At 38.0% G+C, this 21,157-nt stretch overlaps 1 protein-coding gene across 7 annotated transcripts in view; it reads left to right on the top strand.

Moving 5' to 3' along the window:
* Positions 1-21,157, top strand: part of NRG1 (neuregulin 1) — a 1,106,536-nt gene that overhangs the window by 549,060 nt on the left and 536,319 nt on the right. Inside the window, exon 4 of one of the 7 annotated variants that reach the window (XR_014063130.1) lies at positions 1,506-2,970. The exons of the other annotated variants lie outside the window; for them this stretch is intronic. The gene's annotated coding sequence lies outside the window, so the exon portion shown is untranslated. Of the gene's footprint in view, positions 1-1,505; positions 2,971-21,157 lie in introns of those variants that run through there. 7 annotated transcript variants of the gene reach the window in all.

Raw genomic sequence — 21,157 nt, 5'->3', positions numbered from 1 at the left:
CTGGAATACATATATTATTGGCTTATTGTATAAGTTTGGGCCAGTTATTTCAGCTCAGGGAACTGAAAATGGGTCCTGGGGCAGAATCAAGCCTTAGAAGACTTCTTTCCTAGTATTTGATGTTTTTTAAATCATTTTCTCTTTCCCTTAATTTCTTCTCTTCTTTTGGTATTTTTGGTACTTGTAGAGCCCCCTGACATTTGAGCAGAAGGTTGCAAATGCTTGTCTTAATGCTTGGCCATGTTACAGGAAGTGATCCACACACTGTCACATCTGAGAACATTTTCCCTGCACATTGAGACCACCGAGTGCACACATGTGTGCATACACTTGCCCCCACCCACCCGCCCCCCATCCAGGAGTCTCCTGAGGGTGAATGAGTATTCCTGGGTCAAATATTACATGAGGGTTTGGGCAATATTTTGGCAGGTTGAACAATACTTGTATTTTTGCTCTCTGGCAAGACCACTGCTTCATCATCCTGTTCTTACTGAAGGGCACTGCTTTCTAATCAAGATTAGTTAACTGCCCTTGGGGTGACATTTAACACATGAGAATGTCATGTTTTCATAATGGGTCTTTCTCCAGCATCTCGACATTTAGATAAAGTTGAAAGAAGGAACGAGATGAAACATTTACTGTGCATCTATTTTCTGATTTTACAAGTCATTTGATTTTTCCATAAATATTCTGAGGTCAAGATTCTATCCACTTGATTGGCAAGGAAACCAGTGCCTTAATTTAGTTTAGCAACTTGTAATTCATGAATGACAGCTCTCTTATTCTTAAGACCATGTTCTTCCCCCTAAACCATGTTGCTTTCCTGAAGAAGTATTAAAACCTTGAAACTAGGCTCTGAGCCTTTCCTGGATATTTTTCAGCCAAACTTGCTTGGACCTTGTCCATATGTTTGTCTGCTGGCTTCAGGTTTGAGGCTGTCTCTATTTTAGTTAATAAGCTGCCACTCAGATGCCTGTTACTTTGTTAAAATTCTTACCATTGTTACGTTTCCTGTTGTTTCGTTTGTCCTTGTGAGTTTATAATCAATCTTGACTTTTACTTTTTATTGTCACTCTAGTTGCATTTCAATAGAGTGAGTGTTCATGTTTTCTCTGAATATATACCCAGAAGTATAATTGCTGGATTATATGGTAGTTCTCTTTTTAATTTTTTGAGAAACCCTCATACTGTTTTACATAATATCCGTACGATTTGTATTTTCACCAACAGAGCACAGCCATTCCCGTTTCTCCACATCCCTGAAAAAGTTTGTTCTATTTCTTCTTTTTGATAATAACCATTATAACAGGTGTGGGGTCATATCTCATTGAAGTGTATGGTCTGTGCATCGTATGTAACCATTATCCAGCCTGAACTGTTATAATCCCCACGGCAGGTCCCAGGTTCTGCTGTTTGAAGCTCCAGATAGACCAAAATTGCCTCTTTTTTAAAATGAAAACTATAATGCAGTTTAAAACTGTTGCCTTTCCTATGCAATTCCACAGAATCAGAGTCAAAGGAATTTGGTGATCATATATTCCAGTCCTCTCTTCGAAGCCTAAATTATACTCCTAATAGGTGAGTTGAATCTCTCCGATGATGAGGAAATTGCATTCACATGAAATGGTCTATTGCCTTTTCAAGTCCCATTGTTGTGAAAATTAGTGCTTCTAAATATCCCTGTTAACGCCTAAAATCTGAGTCCTGTAAATTAACAATGACTAATTAATTAACACCATAAACATTGGCTGGGTGGAGGGGTGTTTCCAATTTTACCTAATTTAAATAGACCATAGATAAAGATGATGTCTAATGTACACACTGCTATATTTAACATTGATAACCAACAAGGACCTATTGTATAGGACAGGGAACACCGCTCAATGTTACGTGGCAGCCTGGATCAGAGGGGAGTTTGGGGGAGAATGGATACATGTATATGTATGGCTGAGTCCCTTCACTGTTCACCTGAAACTATCACAACACTGTTAATTGACTATTCCCCAATACAAAATAAGAAGTTAAAAAAAAGGATGATGCCTGGATTTGTCATTACATCAAATTCAATGGTTTATATTCACCATTGGTGTATTTATCATCCAAGTGATTCCAACCCAACCTATGGCATCAGTTGAAGAGACCTGAAGAAATCCACCTGGATTTCAGAGTAGCAAGGCTGATGGCTTCAGTTTGATTAATGAGAAATATTTATGGAATATTTTCAGAGACTTATTTCCCATATAAAAATCTCAAGTTTGAAAAAGGCTTTATTTGCTGTACATCAATCAGCTTGTAATAGCGTGTAAGTTTCTCATGGTTGTGGTCTGGATGAGCAAAATGCAATCAGCTGGAATGAAAGCAAAGAAGAAAACTCCTACCAGACATTTTAAAAATTATTTTTTATTTATAATATGGAAGATCGGGGTAAAATGATCTTTGTCCATATTTCCACTTTGTAGAAAGGATTGAGGGCCCTTCAAGGTATTTTTGTTTGTTTGTCCTTAAATTTTTTAAATTGATTTACTTTTTCAGGTACAACACATAGCGATTTGATATTTGTATATTTTGTGAAGTGATCATCACATTTGTGTGTTCTATCTAATGAATATTTTGCAAAGCATTTGATGTTTCTCATGTAGAAACTGAAATATTTCATGCCAGCAAGCATACTGTTTTTTTAAAGAATGACTTTCTTAATCAGAAGGTTGTTCAATTGCATCTGTAAGGATGATCACCAAATTGATAGTTCTATCATTGAAAAAACATGGAAACAAATATAAAATGAATGAATGAATTTGTGGTACATAAATGAAATACTTTGCTATCTTTAAATGCCACTTTGTAGGACACTTGAGAATTTACACATGGTATTGTAAATAGCATTACTAATAGCTTAGATGCTTAGAAACATACTGGAAGGAAATACATTAAAATGTTAAGAGTATCTTCAGTGCAATAAAAAATTATTTATATTTTCTTTTTGTCTTTCTTTACAAATATTCCTGCATTGATTCTTTTACTTATGTAATCAAAAGTGGCCAGTACAAATTATCCAATAAATCTTGATGGAATGGAATTGTAGAGAAGATTAGAAAGAGTAGATGGGAAGAACATCACCCAGTAACTCGAAACAGGAATTCAACACTCATTTCTTTTCTCAGTGATTCTCTGACCATACATAATTACCACCTGGAGGGCAAAACTGTAATTCTTTTTGCTGGAAGATAATGCCTTTATTAGTTATCTGTTGGACTGAGTATCTACCAATTAGTGATGTATAATGATATTACCATAAATTTAGCACCCAAAAGCAACACACATGTTGACCTCATAGTTCCATGGGTCAAGAGTCTGGGTGAGGCTTAGCTAGGTCCTCTGCAATCGAGGTAGAACTATAATTTGATAACAGATTTGTGGTTATACGTTTTTCACACAAAACTTAAGGTGAAATATAAATGAATTTCTGAATGAGAAATCATATACAACGGTACTCACCCAAATCCTGTTCTTTTGCTCCATCACCTTGGCAAAAAGCAGCATGACTGTTGCTGCACTGTAAAGAAGAAAGGAACAAACTCAGAGTCATTTTCTGCATTAGATGGTCCTTTAGAAAAATCAGGCATTTGCCTAATAGTGCAATTCACCCTCTTTACTTTTCGTTAGGAAAGCAAACTAGCTGTGATTGAAAATGGTTGAAAATGTCAACTGTTGGCTTGGCAGGGTGAGTATTTCTGGATCCAGTTTGTTAAGACCATGGTCCATATATAAGGTTTCAGGAAAGAAACAAATAAAAAATGCACAAACTAAATCCATTGCCAAAATGTTAGTACTGAAGGTTTTTGTTTGTTTGTTTGTTTATAAATATTTTTTTAAACTTTTTATTTTACATTGCTCTGCTGCCGCTGCTAAGTCGCTTCAGTCGTGTCTGACTCTGTGCAACCCCGTAGACGGGAGCCCACCAGGCTCCTCTGTCCCTGGGATTCTCCAGGCAAGAGTACTGGAGTGGGCTGCCATTTCCTGCTCCAATGCATGAAAGTGAAAAGTGAAAGTGAAGTCGCTTAGTCATGTCCCAACCCCATGGACTGTAGCCTACCAGGCTCCTCCGTCCATGGAATTTTCCAGGCAAGAGTACTGGAGTGGGTTGCCATGTCCTTCTCCATTTTGCACTGGGATATAGCCAATTAATAATATTGTGATAGGGACTTCCGCTCCCAATGCAGGGGGCCTGGATTCGATTCCTGGTCACGGAACTAAATCCCACAGGCTGCTACTAAGACTTTGCCTGCTGCAACTAAAGATCTCTCATGCCACAATGAAAATAGAAGGTCCTTGTGCCACAACTAAGATCCAGCACAACCAAATAAGTTAATTAACTAAATATTAAAAAAATAATGTTGTGATAGTTTCAGGTGAACAGCAAAAGGACTCAGCCATATGTATACATGTATCCATTCTCCCCCAAACTCCCCTCCCATCTAGGTTGCCAGGTAACACAGAGCAGAGTTCTCTGTGCTATGCGGTAAGTCCTTGTTGGCTATCCATTTTAAATACATCAGTGTGTACATGTCCAGCCCACACTCGCTAACTATCACTTCCCCCTATCCTGTAAGTTGGACAGAGAAGGAGAAATGTCATACGACATCTCTGATGTGTGGAACCTAAAGGTGGTTTTAAAATAATTAGAACCAGTCTTATTGAGAAGTGATGAAAAAGCACTTTGTGATGTGCCTCCTAGTAGCAGAGTTCACCTGTGTGTGCCCCAACAGTATCTCGAAATGTCATGGGGTCTCCTGCACTATCAATTGATCCTTCAAGCTTCAGAGGCTCTTGTGACGCTGGGGAGGATACATAGCCAAATCTGATATTCATTAAATACACAGGGACTTCCCTGGCGGTCCAGTGGTTAAGACTTTGCCTTCCAATGCAGGGGGTTCAGGTTCGAGCCCCGGTTAGGGAGCTTAGATCCCACATGCCTTGTGGCCAAAACACCAAAACATAAAACAGAAGCAGTGCTGTAACAAATTCGATAAAGACTTTAAAAATCAGTTCAGTTCAGTTGCTCGGTCGTGTCCAACTCTTTGTGACCCCATGAATTGCAGCACGCCAGGCCTCCCTGTCCATCACCAACTCCCAGAGTCTACCCAAACCCATGTCCATCGAGTCAGTGATGCCATCCAACCATCTCATCCTCTGTCGTCCCCTTCTCCTCCTGCCCCCAATCCTACCCAGCATTAGGGTCTTTTCCAATGAGTCAACTCTTGGCATGAGGTGGCCAAAGTATTGGAGTTTCAGCTTCAACATCAGTCCTTCCAATGAACACCCAGGATTGATCTCCTTTAGGATGGACTGGTTGGATCTCCTTGCAGTCCAAGGGACTCTCAAGAGTCTTCTCCAACACCACAGTTCAAAAGCATCAATTCTGCGGCGCTCAGCTTTCTTCACCGTCCAACTCTCACATCCATACATGACCACTGGAAAAACCATAGCCTTGACTAGACGGACTTTTGTTGGCAAAGTAATGTCTCTGCTTTTAAATATGCTATCTAGGTTGGTCATAACCTTCCTTCCAAGGAGGAAGTGTCTTTTAATTTCATGGCTGCAATGACCATCAGCAGTGATTTTGGAGCCCAAAAAAATAAAGTCTGACACTGTTTCCACTGTTTCCCCATCTATTTCCCATGAAGTGATGGGACCAGATACCATGATCTTAGTTTTCTGAACGTTGAGCTTTAAGCCAACTTTTTCACTCTCCTCTTTCACTTTCATCAAGAGGCTCTTTAGTTCTTCTTCACTTTCTGCCATAAGGGTGGTGTCATCCGCATATCTGAGGTTATTGATATTTCTCCCGGCAATCTTGATTCCAGCTTGTGTTTCTTCCAGTCCAGCGTTTCTCATGATGTACTCTGCATATAAGTTAAGTAAGCAGGGTGACAGTATACAGCCTTGATGTACTCCTTTTCCAATTTGGAACCAGTCTGTTGTTCCATGTCCAGTTCTAACTGTTGCTTCCTGACCTGCATACAGGTTTCTCAAGAGACAGGTCAGATGGTGTGGTATTCCCATCTCTTTCAGAATTTTCCACAGTTTATTGTGATCCACACAGTCAAAGGCTTTGGCATAGTCAATAAAGCAAAAAAATTAGATACCCATTGTATTATAAGGGGTACATGGAAGGGGAAATGGACATTATTGATTATCACGGGCCAAGTATCTTTGTAAGTTCCCCCCAATTGTTTAAATGCTTTGTTTTTAAAGCTGTAGATCTTAACTATCTAAAGAAGACTGAAGATACCTTTGGTTTTTTTCTGAATGTTGGCAACTACCTTCTCTGTAGCCAGTGGGTATTTTTATTACTATCAAGACAATACTTCTCCCCGACCAGAATTATTATCTTAATTATTTGGAAAGGAAAACCATGCCTGGCTAAAATGTTGGAATCCAGGCTTCTCCCATAATCCATCTTTTCTGTTACTTATTGCATACTGCTTATTTCATCAGCTTTCCAGGTGGTACTAGTGGTAATGAATCCGCTTGCCAGTACAGGAGAAATCAGAGACCTGGTTCCATCCCTGGGTCAGGAAGATCCTGGAGGAGGGCGTGGAAACCCACTCCAGTATTCTTGGCGAATCCCATGGCCAGAGGAGACTGGCGAGTTATAGTCCACAGAGTTGCAGAGTCATGATCGAAGCCGCTTGGCATGCATCGCTTATTTCAAAGCTTTCTTCATTATTATAAATACTACTGTGTTCCCTTTTCTATTTAATGCATAGTTGTCAAAGATGTAGAAAATGACATTTTGTTTTTTAAAATACAATTGAACACTTTTTGGAGGAAGAAATCCATTGAAACCTGATGGTCTCTAAGACAAGCAATTGCAGATAATTTAAAGTATTTTTTTATATTACTGTTTTCCAATGACTTATAACAAAATTGCAATACTAATATTACAAAACTGTAATACTCATGTCATTACAAAAAATGACAGAAAAAGCAGAACACATATTTCCAGACTTTAGGAGATGTTTAAATACCAAGGCTTAAAGCCTTTGTTCTTTCCCCAGGAATTTTAGTTACTTCACTTGTAGCAAAGCAGGCTCCCTCTCTTCCCTGTTAGACACCTCTGCCCAGTCCGAAGCTACTATTCTGTTCTTGCTGGTTCCATTGGAAAAAAAAAAATCCATTTCTCCTTTGTTTTTAGCTACTCTTTATGAATGAAATGTGATTACATCTAGCAAAACTATGGAAACATCCTACTAGTATATGGGGAGCCTTCCTGTAGTGCCAGTTTGCTATTTCTGTCTAATGACAGATTTAAAAAATCCAATTAGGCAGTTTGAAAAAAAGAAGCCCAAGTTAAAAATATCTAACTATTTGACTCAGCACAGTGGGGGCATGGTTTATAGGCCAATCTTTCATGGTGAATAGGCTTTCAGTGGTGAGAACCTCGCTTCTCCTGCCCATTAGAATAAAAATGTTTCACTCCTCACACTGCTCCAATGCTTCCTACTTAATTATACCCCTTTAAATAGCAGGCATTCTCCCTTCTTTTATGGGAAAGAAAATCATGTTGATTTGCCCACACAGTACCATCCTCGTGTGTTAGGGGACTGGGGTTGACCTAATGGAAGACAAACAGATGGGTCAGGAAATGAGACATGATTTTTCACAGAGTATTTAATGCACAAGAAAAGACATGCCTGGGTCTCTGTCTAATGTCTACAAGTGCTTGTTGAGTAATTCTTAAATGACCCTATTGGGTTTGATTTCTTAACTACATTAGAAATAGATGAAACCATTAAGAAATCATTTTTCATTTTCATATTGGCAGATGGAATAAAACTGTTCAGTGTAATCAAGGTTGTAAGGAAATTGGCACTCTCAAACATTGCTGGTGGGTGTAGACAGTGGTTTAATTTTTGTAACTGTTTGACTATGAAAATAGAGTTATTCCGTAAAATAATCTAGCCCAAGTAATGTCATCAGAGAGGCAGTAAAAAAATTGTGTTTATAGATGCTCATGTCAGTTGCATCTATAATAAGGAAGAATTGGGAACAGCCTAAATGCACAAGAAAAGAGAATGGCAAAGACATGACAAATACAGAAAAATACAGTGTTAACTGAAAATACATAGTCTTAACCTGAAGAAATTTGAATACACTATGATTTTATATATAATTATCATATATAATGTATAACATAATAATGTGTAATATGAATACCCCTCAAAATGAATGATGATTTTACAAAGCCATGGATTTTGACATATTTTTTGTTTTCTTATGAATGCCTTTCAGTATTGTCTGAGCTTTCCTTAACAAGTCTGCATAGCATAATTTACTCTGAGAAATGGTGCTAAATAAACACAGAATCATGTCAAGATCATGGGTGTCACAATGAAGGTCTGGGTTTGGATCCCATTGCTGCTTTTTACTAATTAGTAATTTCAGGAAATTCTTTAACTTTTCTACTTAGTCTCCTCATCTGAAATATCTGGATACTGATGATGTCTTTTTCCTAAGGATGTTGTTTGCATTAAATGAGTTCCTTTATATAGACCATTTTAATGATGAATGGCTAATAAAATATATGTTCCATAAATCATCAGTATTATTTTTGTTACAAGACAGAAATGCTACTATTAAATTGAAAAGATGGATAAATAAAATAGCAAAGAAAAATCTATCTCACTGGTTTTTAGCAGCTTTATTGATAGAATCCTCATACCATAAAATTCACCCATTAAAAGTGTATAGCTACGTTTTACTATGTTTTTCCAAATTATAATTTAAGGAGACCTATTGAAAGAAGGTTATTTTGAAAAATAAAATGCATGTGTTTTTATTAAAAGAGCAAAACATTATCTACTTAGAGATCACCCTCAAGTGAATTTCTTTCTCATTCTGGTGACATTACCTGAGGAAAGGGGAGGAGGCTTGGTGATAAATTTCATGCATTTCAGTGAAAATTTAATAAATTTAATGAGTGAGAAGAAGCACATGGAAGTCAGGCAAGGAAGCTACCTTTGTGTTCTGGGTCCCATGGCTATTATTTGGAGCAGAAAGTGAACTGGGGTAAACCTGCTGAGGGAGTGAGTGAGTCCTTCTCAATTTTGAGGTTATGGTTTTTTAGTTCTTCAGATTTTGATGTTGTTAAAGAAGTTCTTCACATGGTTCCTACAGAATATGATAAACACAATGACTAGGAAGTATTTTGTAAGGATTTGTCGCTAAAGAAATTATGAATGAAAGCAGAATGTATCCTGATTGTAAGGATATTGTAAAACAGGAATACTTAAAATTTTGGTTTCAGAATTCCTTTACGCTCCAGGATGCCAAAGAGTTTGTGTGTGTGTGTGGGGGGGGGTGGGTTCCGTCATTGTTTTTTCATATTAGAAATTGAAGTTGAGAAAAGTCTAATGCAGAAGAATACCCAAGTATATATTTCCATTAGTCACCAGAGCAATGATATCACTGCATGTCCTATAGCTGCAGGAAAATTCCACTGTAGGTTTGTTTAAGAATGAGAGCGAAACAGGCAGATAACATCTTAGTATTGCCCTGAAAATAGTATCAACCTCACAGACCCCCTGAAAAGCTCTCGGGATCCATCAGGAATCCTTGCATCACACTGTGAAAATCACTCTTATAAGCTGTCTCCTCCCTTAACCCTCTGCCAGACAAAACTACTTTTGAAATCTGGAATTGTCTAAGAGCACACTGCAGCCAGATCTGAGACCTTTAAGAAAAGATGAACTTTATCATCATTAAAGAACCACAGTAGCTGAAAGCACACACCAACCGAATTTTCTTCCTCCCAGTCTGCAGACCACCTCATTTAGGTGCTGTAGTAGTGGCCACTGCTAGGATTTGATAAAAACTACTGGAGAAATGTACAAGATCCTGTTTGTAGAAAGAGTGTCTCAGTCACTAATATCTGTGGATTGCAGCTCTATCTTAGCTATAGCAGCAGCCCAGGACATATCATTCATATGATAATTCTTTCTCTTCTCTCAGCTCATAGATAGATAACCTGTCCAGAGAAAGGACGAAGAGGAATTGGATGAGAAAAGCTAGTACATACACAGTAGGCACCAGTTTATTAAGTACATTTGTTGTAGGTTTTCTTTTCCTCTGTTTTTTTATTTGGTTGATTACAATATTAATGCATCCTCTTTACAAAACATTAAATTAATCTCTAAGTACAATAAATGGTTTCCCTGATGGCTCAGTGGTGAAGAGTCCTCCTGCCATGTAGGAGGCACGGGTTTGATCCCTGGGTCAGGAAGATCCCCTGGAGAAGGGAATGGCAGCCCACTCCCGTGGACAGAAGAGACTGGAAGGCAGTCCATGGAGTTGCAAAGAGTTGGACATGACATAGCAACTAAACAACAACAACAAAGTACAATAAGTAAAAAGAAAGCTTAAGTTTTCTTTTTTTCCTCTTGTAATCTTCTCCCAAATTGCATTTCTCCTAAGACACCCATGTTAGCATTTTGGTCTACATTCTTACAGCCCTTCTTGTTGCCAAGTTATAAGCACAGATAAATTGGAAGGCTAAGTGAAGAGTCTTGTTTTGTTTTGCTTTTTCACATAAATAATATATCTTAGAAATCGTTCCAAATGTCAAGGACATGCATTTAATTCTTCTAAAAGGAATGCACGTTATGTCATAGTGTGGATAAACTGTGGTTTATTGAATCATAATAATTGATAGGCATTGAGGTTGTTTATAGTTTTTTCATTTTATTAACAGTATTGCCATGCAGAGAATATCCGTTGTGCGAAAATCTCCGTGACATGGGTTAGATCCCCCAAAGTGGAATTGCTAGACCAAAAATGTCCTCATTTTAAAATCTGATAGACATTATCCTCTTGAGTGCATATCAAGTTATGTAGCTGCCCGTGATTTATAAGGAGTTCGATGCACCCACACTGTAATACTGCATATAATCACCCTTTGAAGATTGTCCAGCCTAATGAGTGAATTATGGCGTCTTGTTTAGTTTTTCATTTCTCTGGCTGTCAGTGAATTTGAACATCTTTTCACATTTTTATTGGTCATTTGTAGTTCTTCTTCAGGGAGGTATTTGCCCATATACTTGGCTTCTTTTTTACAGGACTGTTTGTCTTTTTCTAACAAACTTATGCAACCTCTTTATGAAAGTTAAAAATATTTTTGTGTCAAATATTTTCCACTACTTTATTGCTGTCTTTTAAGCTTGATTGTAGTTTCTTTCATTACAACTGATGCTTTTAATTTGTATGTTCTTAAGTTGTTCAGTATCTTTCTTTAAAGGTTCTGAGTTTTGTTTCCTTTAAGGACTGCTTTTACCCTAGACTGTCCCCAAAAGTATGAGAATGCTGTGTTTTCTCCTAGGGTTTTTATATTAGTTTCTGATTATATTTTCCCATTTATATATTTGCAGCTATATTTTGAAGTCATGTAAAGTACATACATCATTAATTTTTTTTCTCAAATGGATAGCCATTTGCCATAATACAATTTAGTGAGTGTTTTGTCTTTTCCCATTCAGTTGAATTGCCACCTTTAACACAGGGCTGCTAGGTAGCTTCACAATTAAAAGCACAGAGTACTGCTAGAGTCAGACTTCTGGATGTGCATCCCAGATCTGCCACTGAAAAAAGTATGCAGCCTGTGATGTACTTAAGATCCTACTGTTCTGCAGATTTCAGAGCTATAAAATGGAAAAAAAAAAATAATAAATTAAACTTTATGAGGATTAAATAAAGTAATAGGAACATGTTAGACACTTAAAATAGCTCTTGATATTTTAGGAGCCCTCAATAAAGTTAGCTCTTACTAAATGTTTATAACTCCATGTATGTATACCTGAGAATCTGCTCTGGAGTTTTCTATAGCAGCACCATCCAAGAGAACTTGCCATGTTGATAGAAATATTTCCCATCTGAGCTCCCCATTGTAGTAGTCACTCGTTACCCTGAACACTTGGAATGTGGCTAGAATGACTAAAGAAGGAAACTTTTAACTTTATATAATTTTAATTTATTTTAACTTTAAATAGCCACATGTGGCTGGTAGCTACCATATTGGACACTACCAGTTTAATGTTTTCCAAAGGCTTCCCTGGTTATACTTTATTATAGAAAACAGGGTTTATTGAACTCCTCACTAAGGATTGTTATAGGACTGAATTTGGAGTTTTATTAAATGAATTTTATAATTTTTTTTCTTTGATCTGTTTAAGTTGAGTGCTAGTAGGAACAATAAATCTAGTCCCTATTTGGAATCAACTTATTCTTGATATAAGACTTATTCTTTCTTATTTGATTCTTTGACCACATAGTTATATTTAATTTGCTAATTTTATTTAGAATTCTTCTACATTCATAGTTGAGATTATTTTAAATCTGAATTGTACCTTGAATGGTATCCAGGTTTGTTGGCTTTTAAAAAGGAACTGGGAAGTGTCATAGTCTAAACTCTGGAGCAGTTTAAATACAGGCGTTACTATCAGCTCTTGAGAGTTTAGGAAAAGTGGTAATAAAGCCATCTGGGTTTGGTACCTTGGGGTGGGTGGGGTCAGGGGCATGTTACATAAGCATGTTTATCCCATCATTTGCTGTAGGTTAACACTGGAAACAACAGTGAAAACTGGTTACATAGATATTATATATCCATTAAAATCATGCTATAGAAAAATGATTTAGTTCTCATTTGACTGGTGGACTATACACATATTAATATTGCTTTTCTTTGAATAGTAGCATTAGAATGACTTCCCCCCCATTTGCATCTTTGCTTTCTTCAAGTTTTCTGTGAAAAACATGTTTTTAAACCAACTTTTAAGCATAAGTCAGGAAAGCAGTGGTTGTGTTTAATTCCCAGAAACCAAAACAGAACAAGACAAACCCGTTGAATACTCTTGGTGTCCAGGCGCCAGCAGGAAATAAAATGAATCAGTCCCCACTGCTCCTGTGATTTATAGAGCAATGAGGGTAACAGCTAAAAGGTTACACAGAAAAGAAGGCAGAATGGGACAAGTATGTGGAAATGATCCGTTTAGGGACATTTTTGTTTGGTCCTAAGGCCCTATTCCCTTTCTCTACCACCAGATCTTCCTGGTAGGTAATTTAAATGAACTTGAGGTTTTCTCTTAGGGTAAGGTTGCTGGATAGAAATATAAGACACCCAGTCAAATTGCAATTTCAGATGAACAATGAGTAATTTTTAACATAATTATATCACATGCTTATTTATATTTACTAAAAAGTATATATTGTTTATCTGAAGCTCATATTTTACTGGGCTAAATCTGACAACCTTACCTTAGGAATAAGTTACATAATAGTATATGGTAGCATTTCACAAATATCTTCTTTAGAACACTAGTTCTGTGAAACTCAGCAAAAATAACTATGTGGTTGCAAAGGGTCACTCACTGCTTGCTCTAACTGTAACTCAGAAAGATATTCACCTATTTTAACAATTTATTGAACAGAGACATATTAATATATCTTTTGTTACCTGAACGGTGTTGACTGGAGTGTTGCAGTATTCACTCACATAACAGTATTCACTTACACAGGCATTAGTTTCTGCAGAAATCTCCGGGTCAATAATGTGTTAACAATCAGTGTAGACTGGCAACTGTCTCCAGGTCCATCCACTTCTCTACAAATGACCCAGTTTCATTCCTTTTGATGGTTGAGCCAGTCAGTTATTCTTAATGCTTTGGTGAACACAAGATCTACTATAAAAGAACTATCTGGATTCAAGCATTGCCTGTGTCACTATCTAGGCTTGTGATCGTGAGTCTTTCAAGGCTTTTGGGCTAAATTATAATACCATAAATATCTTAATTTACTGAGCTGACAAAATTATATTTTGTAGATGAGAAAAACTAAGATTCAGGAAGCTTAGTTGTCTTGGCTAAATCCATAACTATTTAGTTCAAAAAATCCTACCAATGTGTGTGAAGTTGTAACTTTAGCACTCACCAGAAAAACATTCAATATAACTTATTAAAATATTATTAAAGTATTTTTCAGTGACATTCTTAGATACATTTGGTCTAGCTAACAGAAATTAGTTCGAATAAAGAAAGCCAAGAACTACTTGAAACTGTAGTTGATATTGTAATTTCTATCCTTTTATGAATAGGATGCTCTTATTTTTAAGAAATGAATGAAAAAGCTTAACTATTTTTAAGCTACTCGTAGGAAGAAACCAGATGGGAAGATGGGAGAAATTGTCAATAATGAAGAGTGCCTCTGTGCCAAAAACTTTCCCATATTAATTGATTTATTCATTTATTGTTTTAACTCAACCTACAGTTCTAGAAATACTTACTGAGTACTTAGACTGTGTCCAGCAGTGATCTAAACATCCATGCTACATCACTGGACAAAATAGGCAATGATCCTGCTCTCATGGAGTTTATATTCTAGTGTTCCTTTATCATATAAGTCTCTAAACTGAATCCTAGTTACATAAAGTCATGTAAAACATGATCCCTACTTCCACCTCAAAAAAAAAATATCCAGCATGTATAGAATGACAGCTTTTGTAGACAATGAAATAGAGACATGCTTAAGTTAAAATCTGTATGTGTTGAAGTCAGGACTCCAGTCTTTCCTGTGTACCTCACCCACTCCTTGCTAACCACATTTGAAAATTACTGGCTATTGTCTTCAACAGTAAGGAGTTAATGTAAGTTCTTGAGCAAAAGAATGATGTAATTAAGATGATACTTGAGAAATCAAATTCTAGTTGAGTATTTGGAAACTCAAACATATAGGGGACTGTGAAGGGCAGAAAAACTGAATTGGGTCCAATAGGACAGAACCAGAAGTGATAAGAACAACAGGTTGAAACGGTTGGAGGGATGAGCACTTGGCATCAGAAGAACTTGAAGACTGGGCCTGAGGAGCTCCGACGGTGTGTTCATCACCCTTGTTTTCAGTCCAAGACCCGATTAGGAAGCTACCCCAAATGAGCTCTGTACATTGATGGTGACTTTGGTCACCCTGACAAGTGGCAGCTCAGATTGGGAGGCTACCGAGAGTCATAGGATGTATTGTATGGGGCTGCCAGTCTTGCCCCTCTCCATCCATGAGATGACAGTAATGCTTATCCTTCCCTGGCTTCCAGAGAAGCAGGTGCCTTTTTTTCTGTGGCCTGCACTGTCCTTGTCTATAAAATGAAGGTGCTGAATCGGATGACTGTTATGGTACTTGTAAATGCCAAGTTGCTGTGAGTCACTTTTTGGTGGTGTGTATCAAGTAGCGCATTATTTGAGACCTGCCTTTGACAATATTTAGAGGTTAAAGGATGCAGAATCAGCCTGAGCCACTTTGGGCACAGAATCAATAACCATTCTTCACTTATTCCAGGGAAGAAGGGCAGGACTCCCCTTGGTGTCCAAGGTCCTTATTCATAATAGGAGTACATGTCAGCATCCTTGATAATGACAGATTCAGAATCAGGAGACATTCACTGGGTATATACTTTCTGACAGATTCTTTTATTAAAAAATTGGTAATATGAGTAAACAAGGTAACAACTTTTTCTGTTAAGTGATTCAGAAGGATTTCTGTGATTCAATAGGATTTCAAAGATCTGTTAAACTTTGGTGGATCTTATAGAAGTCATGATTTCTAATAGTGTTTAAACTTGTATTTGTTGTAATTTAGGAATTTTATGTCTGAGTTAGTTACATGATGCAATAGTTGACCTTCATTGTCATGAAGGTCAGAAAATGTTACCATCTGAGAATAAACACTATCTCTGACACGTAAAATATCTCTCTTCTCTCCTTTATCTGATCCTTTATATGATGGAGTTTTATGAGCTTTGGCAGGAAAACAAAGAAATATCCATCTAGGTTTTTAAGAACAAAGAAGCAGCTCATTGAAAAAAGCTATTTCAAAACCTACTGAAACCTACTGAAATATTCCACCAAGAATGGATGCCCTCTTGTCAAAAACTCTGTCATTTCTTGCTCTTATGTTTCTCTCCTCACAGTCAGGCATCATCCAGTTTGCAGTTCATGTGATTATTAAAACATTTATGAATCTACCTTTTTGCCTGAGTTACAAACATCTATTTTCCAGTTCTAGTTTCCAGTTTGGGAGCCCTTTATGATGGAGCCAATACACTGACAAATACTTAATATGTTTCACTTAAAAGAATTACAGTCCGATCCTTCTTGTAAAGAAGTGGGCAAAGTACAGTTTCTACTTCTTTGTTACTGTAGTCTGTCTTGAAATTACATCTGGTTTGTGTCACATGCAGTGATGAGATACTCCAAAGGTATTTCTGGTTGTCAAAGCCAGACCTAGAGACTGTCATAAGGAGTGAAGTAAGTCAGAAAGAAAAAAGCAAATATCCTACATTAATGCATATATCTGGAATATAGAAAAATGACACAGGTGAACTTATTTGCAAGGCAGAAACAGAGACACAAATGGAGAGAACGTATGGACTCCAAAGGGGCAGGGTGGGTGGGATAAACTGGGAGATTGGGATTGACATATATACACTGCTAGGTAGAAAATAGATAACTAGTGAGAATCTCGTGTACAGCACAGAGAGCTCTCCTCAGCGCTCTGTGGTGACCTAAATGGGAAGGAAATCCAAAAAAGAGGAGATATGTGTATGCATACAGCTGATTCACTTTGCTGTGCAGCAGAAACTAACACAATATTGTAAAGCAACTATACTCCAATAAAAATTAATAATAAAAAATAAAATTAAAAAATAGTACCAAAATTTCTAAATTTCACTTAGCCTATGGGATTTGCCCACTTGCTTCAAATCTGAGTGTTGCCAGAGACAAATGCACAGCTAAGCTTCCTGGATCATCATGAAATCACCAAGGAGAGATACACCCCAGGTTGCCAGAAGTTTAACCTTTGAGAAGGCTATGAAGGGCAATCCTGGGAGGGAAAAAAAAAAAAAAAAAAAAAGACAAGGGGATTCCTCATTCCTCACAGGGTTTAAGATGAGAAAGTGTTCAGTAGGAGGTGCTCTTAAATGCGTCAGCTCTCCTACTCGTGCAGTGGGAATTATTAGCCCCTGATATTTTCCCTGCACTTAACCTTGCAGCACTAGCTGCTCAATGACATCAAGCGACAGTTTAAAAAAAAAAAAAAAAGGTTCTCTCATTTTAGCTTCAAGGACTTGGCTTGCTTTGAGGCTGTTGCCCTGGAGCCTTTAAATGCAAATGAGGGAAACCCCAGGTTATAAAGCATCTGCTTCTGCAGAAGGGTTTGCAAGCCTGTTGCCGTAGCAACATTTGTCCTTGTATTCTACAGACCACCTTGACAGAATGCGTGATGTGACGGACAGAGAGATGGGAGAAACTAGAAAGAAAAGCGGGCGCACGGAGGATGTAAAGATGGGTTAGTGGCTTGGGATCCTTCGGATCGTGTCCTTGTAATAAAAATAGAAACCTCATTTCCAGAAATAAAAGAAGCTGGGGAGAAATTAAAGCGTTGATTAAAGAGGGGGAAAAAATAACAGAACTAGCTGGACCTGAGAGAGCATATTTTCCAAAAATAGCCCTCCCATCAGCCGCGCTGCAGATGTGACACTGTTGCTCAGCCAGGCAGGCCATCTGCTGCAGTGTTTCCCTGGAAACTCCCAGCCACGCCCCTCCCGGAGCTCCTCCGCCGGCCTCCCCGGCTCCAACCCTGCGCGGGGAAGATGCTGGCCCGTGACGTCACTGCTTCTGGCTGGGAGGGAATCCCAGGACGTCCCTAGGGTGGAGCCAGTCATGGTTGGCTCTAGATGCTGGAAACCTGGGGTTTTTCACCATAAAGAATTACAAAGGCAAAAAAAAAAAAGCAATTCATCACAGTCTGAAAAAGCACAGTTTAATAGATTCTCAATTCGTGATTTAAAAAAAAAAAAAAAGATGAGACATCTATAAAAGAGTGCTAGCCTACGGGCGGCGCAGCAGACAACCCTCCCACGGAGTTGTAACCTACCCTCTTTGGATGCATGAAAAAAGAAATGAAATGCTTTTGTTAACTACTTTTAAAAATAAAGGTAATGAATGTTTCTTCTCTCTATATTGTTCACTGCATTGTGGCTTCTGCTGAAAACTGGGATGCGGTTCTCCGATGAGCTGTGGCTCTGTAGAGACTGACAGCTGTGTGATGTCTAGCTAGCATGCATTTTGTCATTCCATGGGTGGTAGGTGAAATAAGGCTTTACTTGGCTTGATGGGACCTGCTACCTTTCCCCCCCTCCTACAGAGGGTTAACCTCTGGGTAGAGTATTGAAAATATGAACAAAGAGTTGCCTTTGGAAGATCTTCTTGTCTCTACATGTGTTTGCCTAACGTGGTCAGAATCATGGCAATAATAATAATAATACAATATAAGCTTTAGTAATGTTGAAATGGAGCACCTCAGCGAAAAGTAGATACTCTTGGAGATATGATCTCTAATTCAAGAACTGCAGGTAATTACAGTTTTGGTGTCATGTTGTTTCTAGGCAGTAAATCACAGTAAAAATAGTAAATGCTTAGGGAATAAGAATCTCCGTTTTGTTTTGTTTGCTCTGAACAAAAATGAGGCTATGATTCCAACATATATTAATTGAGTGCTGATTACTGGATACTCATTATTAGTTTTTGTGGTCATTGCAGGCTAAATGTTGAGTCCATGAGTCTCTCTATTGTGTTAGCATTACTAGGAAAGGGGTCATATTATTTGAAGAAATCAGCCTTAAAGGAAAAACATTTGAACATACACTTTTATATTTTTTGTCATCTTCTCTACAATATTTATTGTTTTGCTACATTTAGAGGGTACAGACCCTCACATTTACAGTTCCATACCTGTCATTCAAATTTTTGTTACCAAAATACATTTGCCCTTTTTCCCCATTCGGTAAGCATCCTCTTCACATTTTCACAGTTAAATTGTGTCTATAAGGGAAACATACACACACTCTGTTTTCAGGCCACAAATACATTCATACATGTATTTGCCTTTTCAATAGAATCTATATACAAGAGCCTTCAATAAGGTTTGTCTGGAAATAAAGGCCAATGCTACTGACTTCACATTGTTGCAATGTGTCAGCTCCATGTAAAAATGCATTTGAAGAAAGATAAAAATGAAGACATATACAGGAGCTCTTCAAGGATTTTTTGAACTTAATCCTTTGGTTTCTTAACTCCTTCCATTCCAGCCTATTAGGAATGAGATGAGGAAGAGTAACTGTAAAGCTATTAACATTTATAAAAATCTGCCTAAGTGTTATGAGCGTTTTCATCACGTGTAACGTTTTATTTGTGAACTGAATCTTTCAAACTCTAACTTCTTGAAACAGAAAGGATAAAGACATTTGGACCCACTCTAAATACTATTTTCCCTGCTGTCTCCTTCAGCCATATTAGGGCAAGTCCATCTTTCTCAAAGCCATTCAGCCAGCCCACGGCTCTCATCTTTTCAAATTTTGAATTTCACCATTTACCTCTTAGCAATGGAAACCTTTGGTTAGCCCCCATCCCTTCCACAGCCTTTTCTTTTCCTCCATCGTTTCTATCATGGTCACACCTGGCCCTGCTTTTGTCTGGCTCCCTGGAGGCAGGGTTCTCATCTGCCTTTACCAGGTGCCAGGTTCTCCTACTTGGAGGGAGCTGCCCTGTCAAAAAGGAAGAGATAGAACACTCAGAATGGCTGAGAAAATGGTCAGACAAAACAAGGCTTTGCAGAGCTGCTTGTTAGAAATAGATGCTATTTCTGTTTTGCCAGTGGCAGCACCAAGCAAATAAGCAACATTATGGGTCTGAGAACAGCATGTGTTCAAGGCACTCAGTCAATCACAGGGAGAAGAAAAACAGTGGCTTTCTCTCAAAGATTGGATATTTTCTAATGGGAAACTGTGGCATTATCTGCTTTTGTTTACTTCACATAGATGGGAGAAAATGGGACAAAATAGCATGCAGTTGTTTTGTAAAAGAAAAAAAAATCATATTAAAGAAAAAGCAAGCATAACTAGAAAACACCAGACAATTCTGGGGAAAGTAATCAGATTTCTGATTACTGGACAAGATATTAATAAAGGGCAATTTTAAAATGTTTAAAGAAACCCACTCCCTTAAAATGATAAACAACTCTCTAACGGGAAATTAGTGTGTAAGCTATAGCTGCTACTTTGTCTTTCGATAATATGAAATACCTCTGGGTTTCCATCTGATTACATTTCAAAGATATAATACCTGACCACTCTTAGGTTGAAATCTTGGAGAAATAGAAATGCATTTTCAAGTTTTATGCTAACATTTTCTGGGATGTGCCATTCAATAGGAGGATGTATTTTGCTATTTCTGTGACCTTAGCTATATCAGCCTCTCTGAACCTTGGTTTTCTTCTTTTGTTGAAGATAGAGACAGTGATACTTGACCTTGTCTCCCCATATCGTGGTGAGGTGAAAAGAGCCTGTGTAATCGAACATGCTTTTGTAAATAGTGATGCATATCTGATTCACAGCTACGCATGTGTGTCTGCACTTGCTTTCTCCTGCTTCAGAGGCCAGCCTGTCCGTGTCAGCTGTGTGTGATCATGTTGCCCTCTAGTGACCGCAGTTCATAGAGGCCTTGAGGAAGCCTTGAGAGAGCGAAAGAAGTTCCTGGATTTAAAGGAGGAGGCTGGTGGTAGAAATTCTATTAACCAACCCAAATGACAGGAAAAATAAGCAACAGCTTTCTCTGAGTAAGAGGAACCCGATGCACAAAGTGAGAGAAAAGAAAGGAAATAGAGAGAAAAGTAAGATGCAGAGCTCAGTGGCCAGGAAGGCAGAGGCACCGGGATCTATACTCGGCTTCGTTCTTGACCAGCATGGGATCTTCTCCAAGCTCGACTTCCGTAACCAGCCCCGTTAACAGGGAAATAAGAGGATTGACATAAAGGTCTGCTGAAGCGCTTTGCAAGACCAAAATTCTCTGAGTCAATGGAAGAAGATGAGAGAAAAACTAGAACCATAAAAAGAGACAGGGAAGAAAAGTGATGAAAGATCTGCCCCCCAAAATGTCCCGAGTGATCTTTTTACTGTGTCTGAAGTCACTCCAGTATTTCAGGATCTTAATCACAATCAAATGGCTGAATGAAGCAAACAAATTGGGAGATTTATTGATTCATATGCGTGTAAGAAGCATAA

Source organism: Giraffa tippelskirchi, chromosome 8 (genome assembly GCF_054371585.1).
Source record: "Giraffa tippelskirchi isolate mGirTip1 chromosome 8, T2T-mGirTip1v1.2.pri, whole genome shotgun sequence".
Classification (NCBI taxonomy): Eukaryota; Metazoa; Chordata; class Mammalia; order Artiodactyla; family Giraffidae; genus Giraffa; species Giraffa tippelskirchi.
The sequence above is the reverse complement of the archived record's forward strand: the minus strand, read 5'-3'. Positions and strand labels throughout refer to the sequence as shown.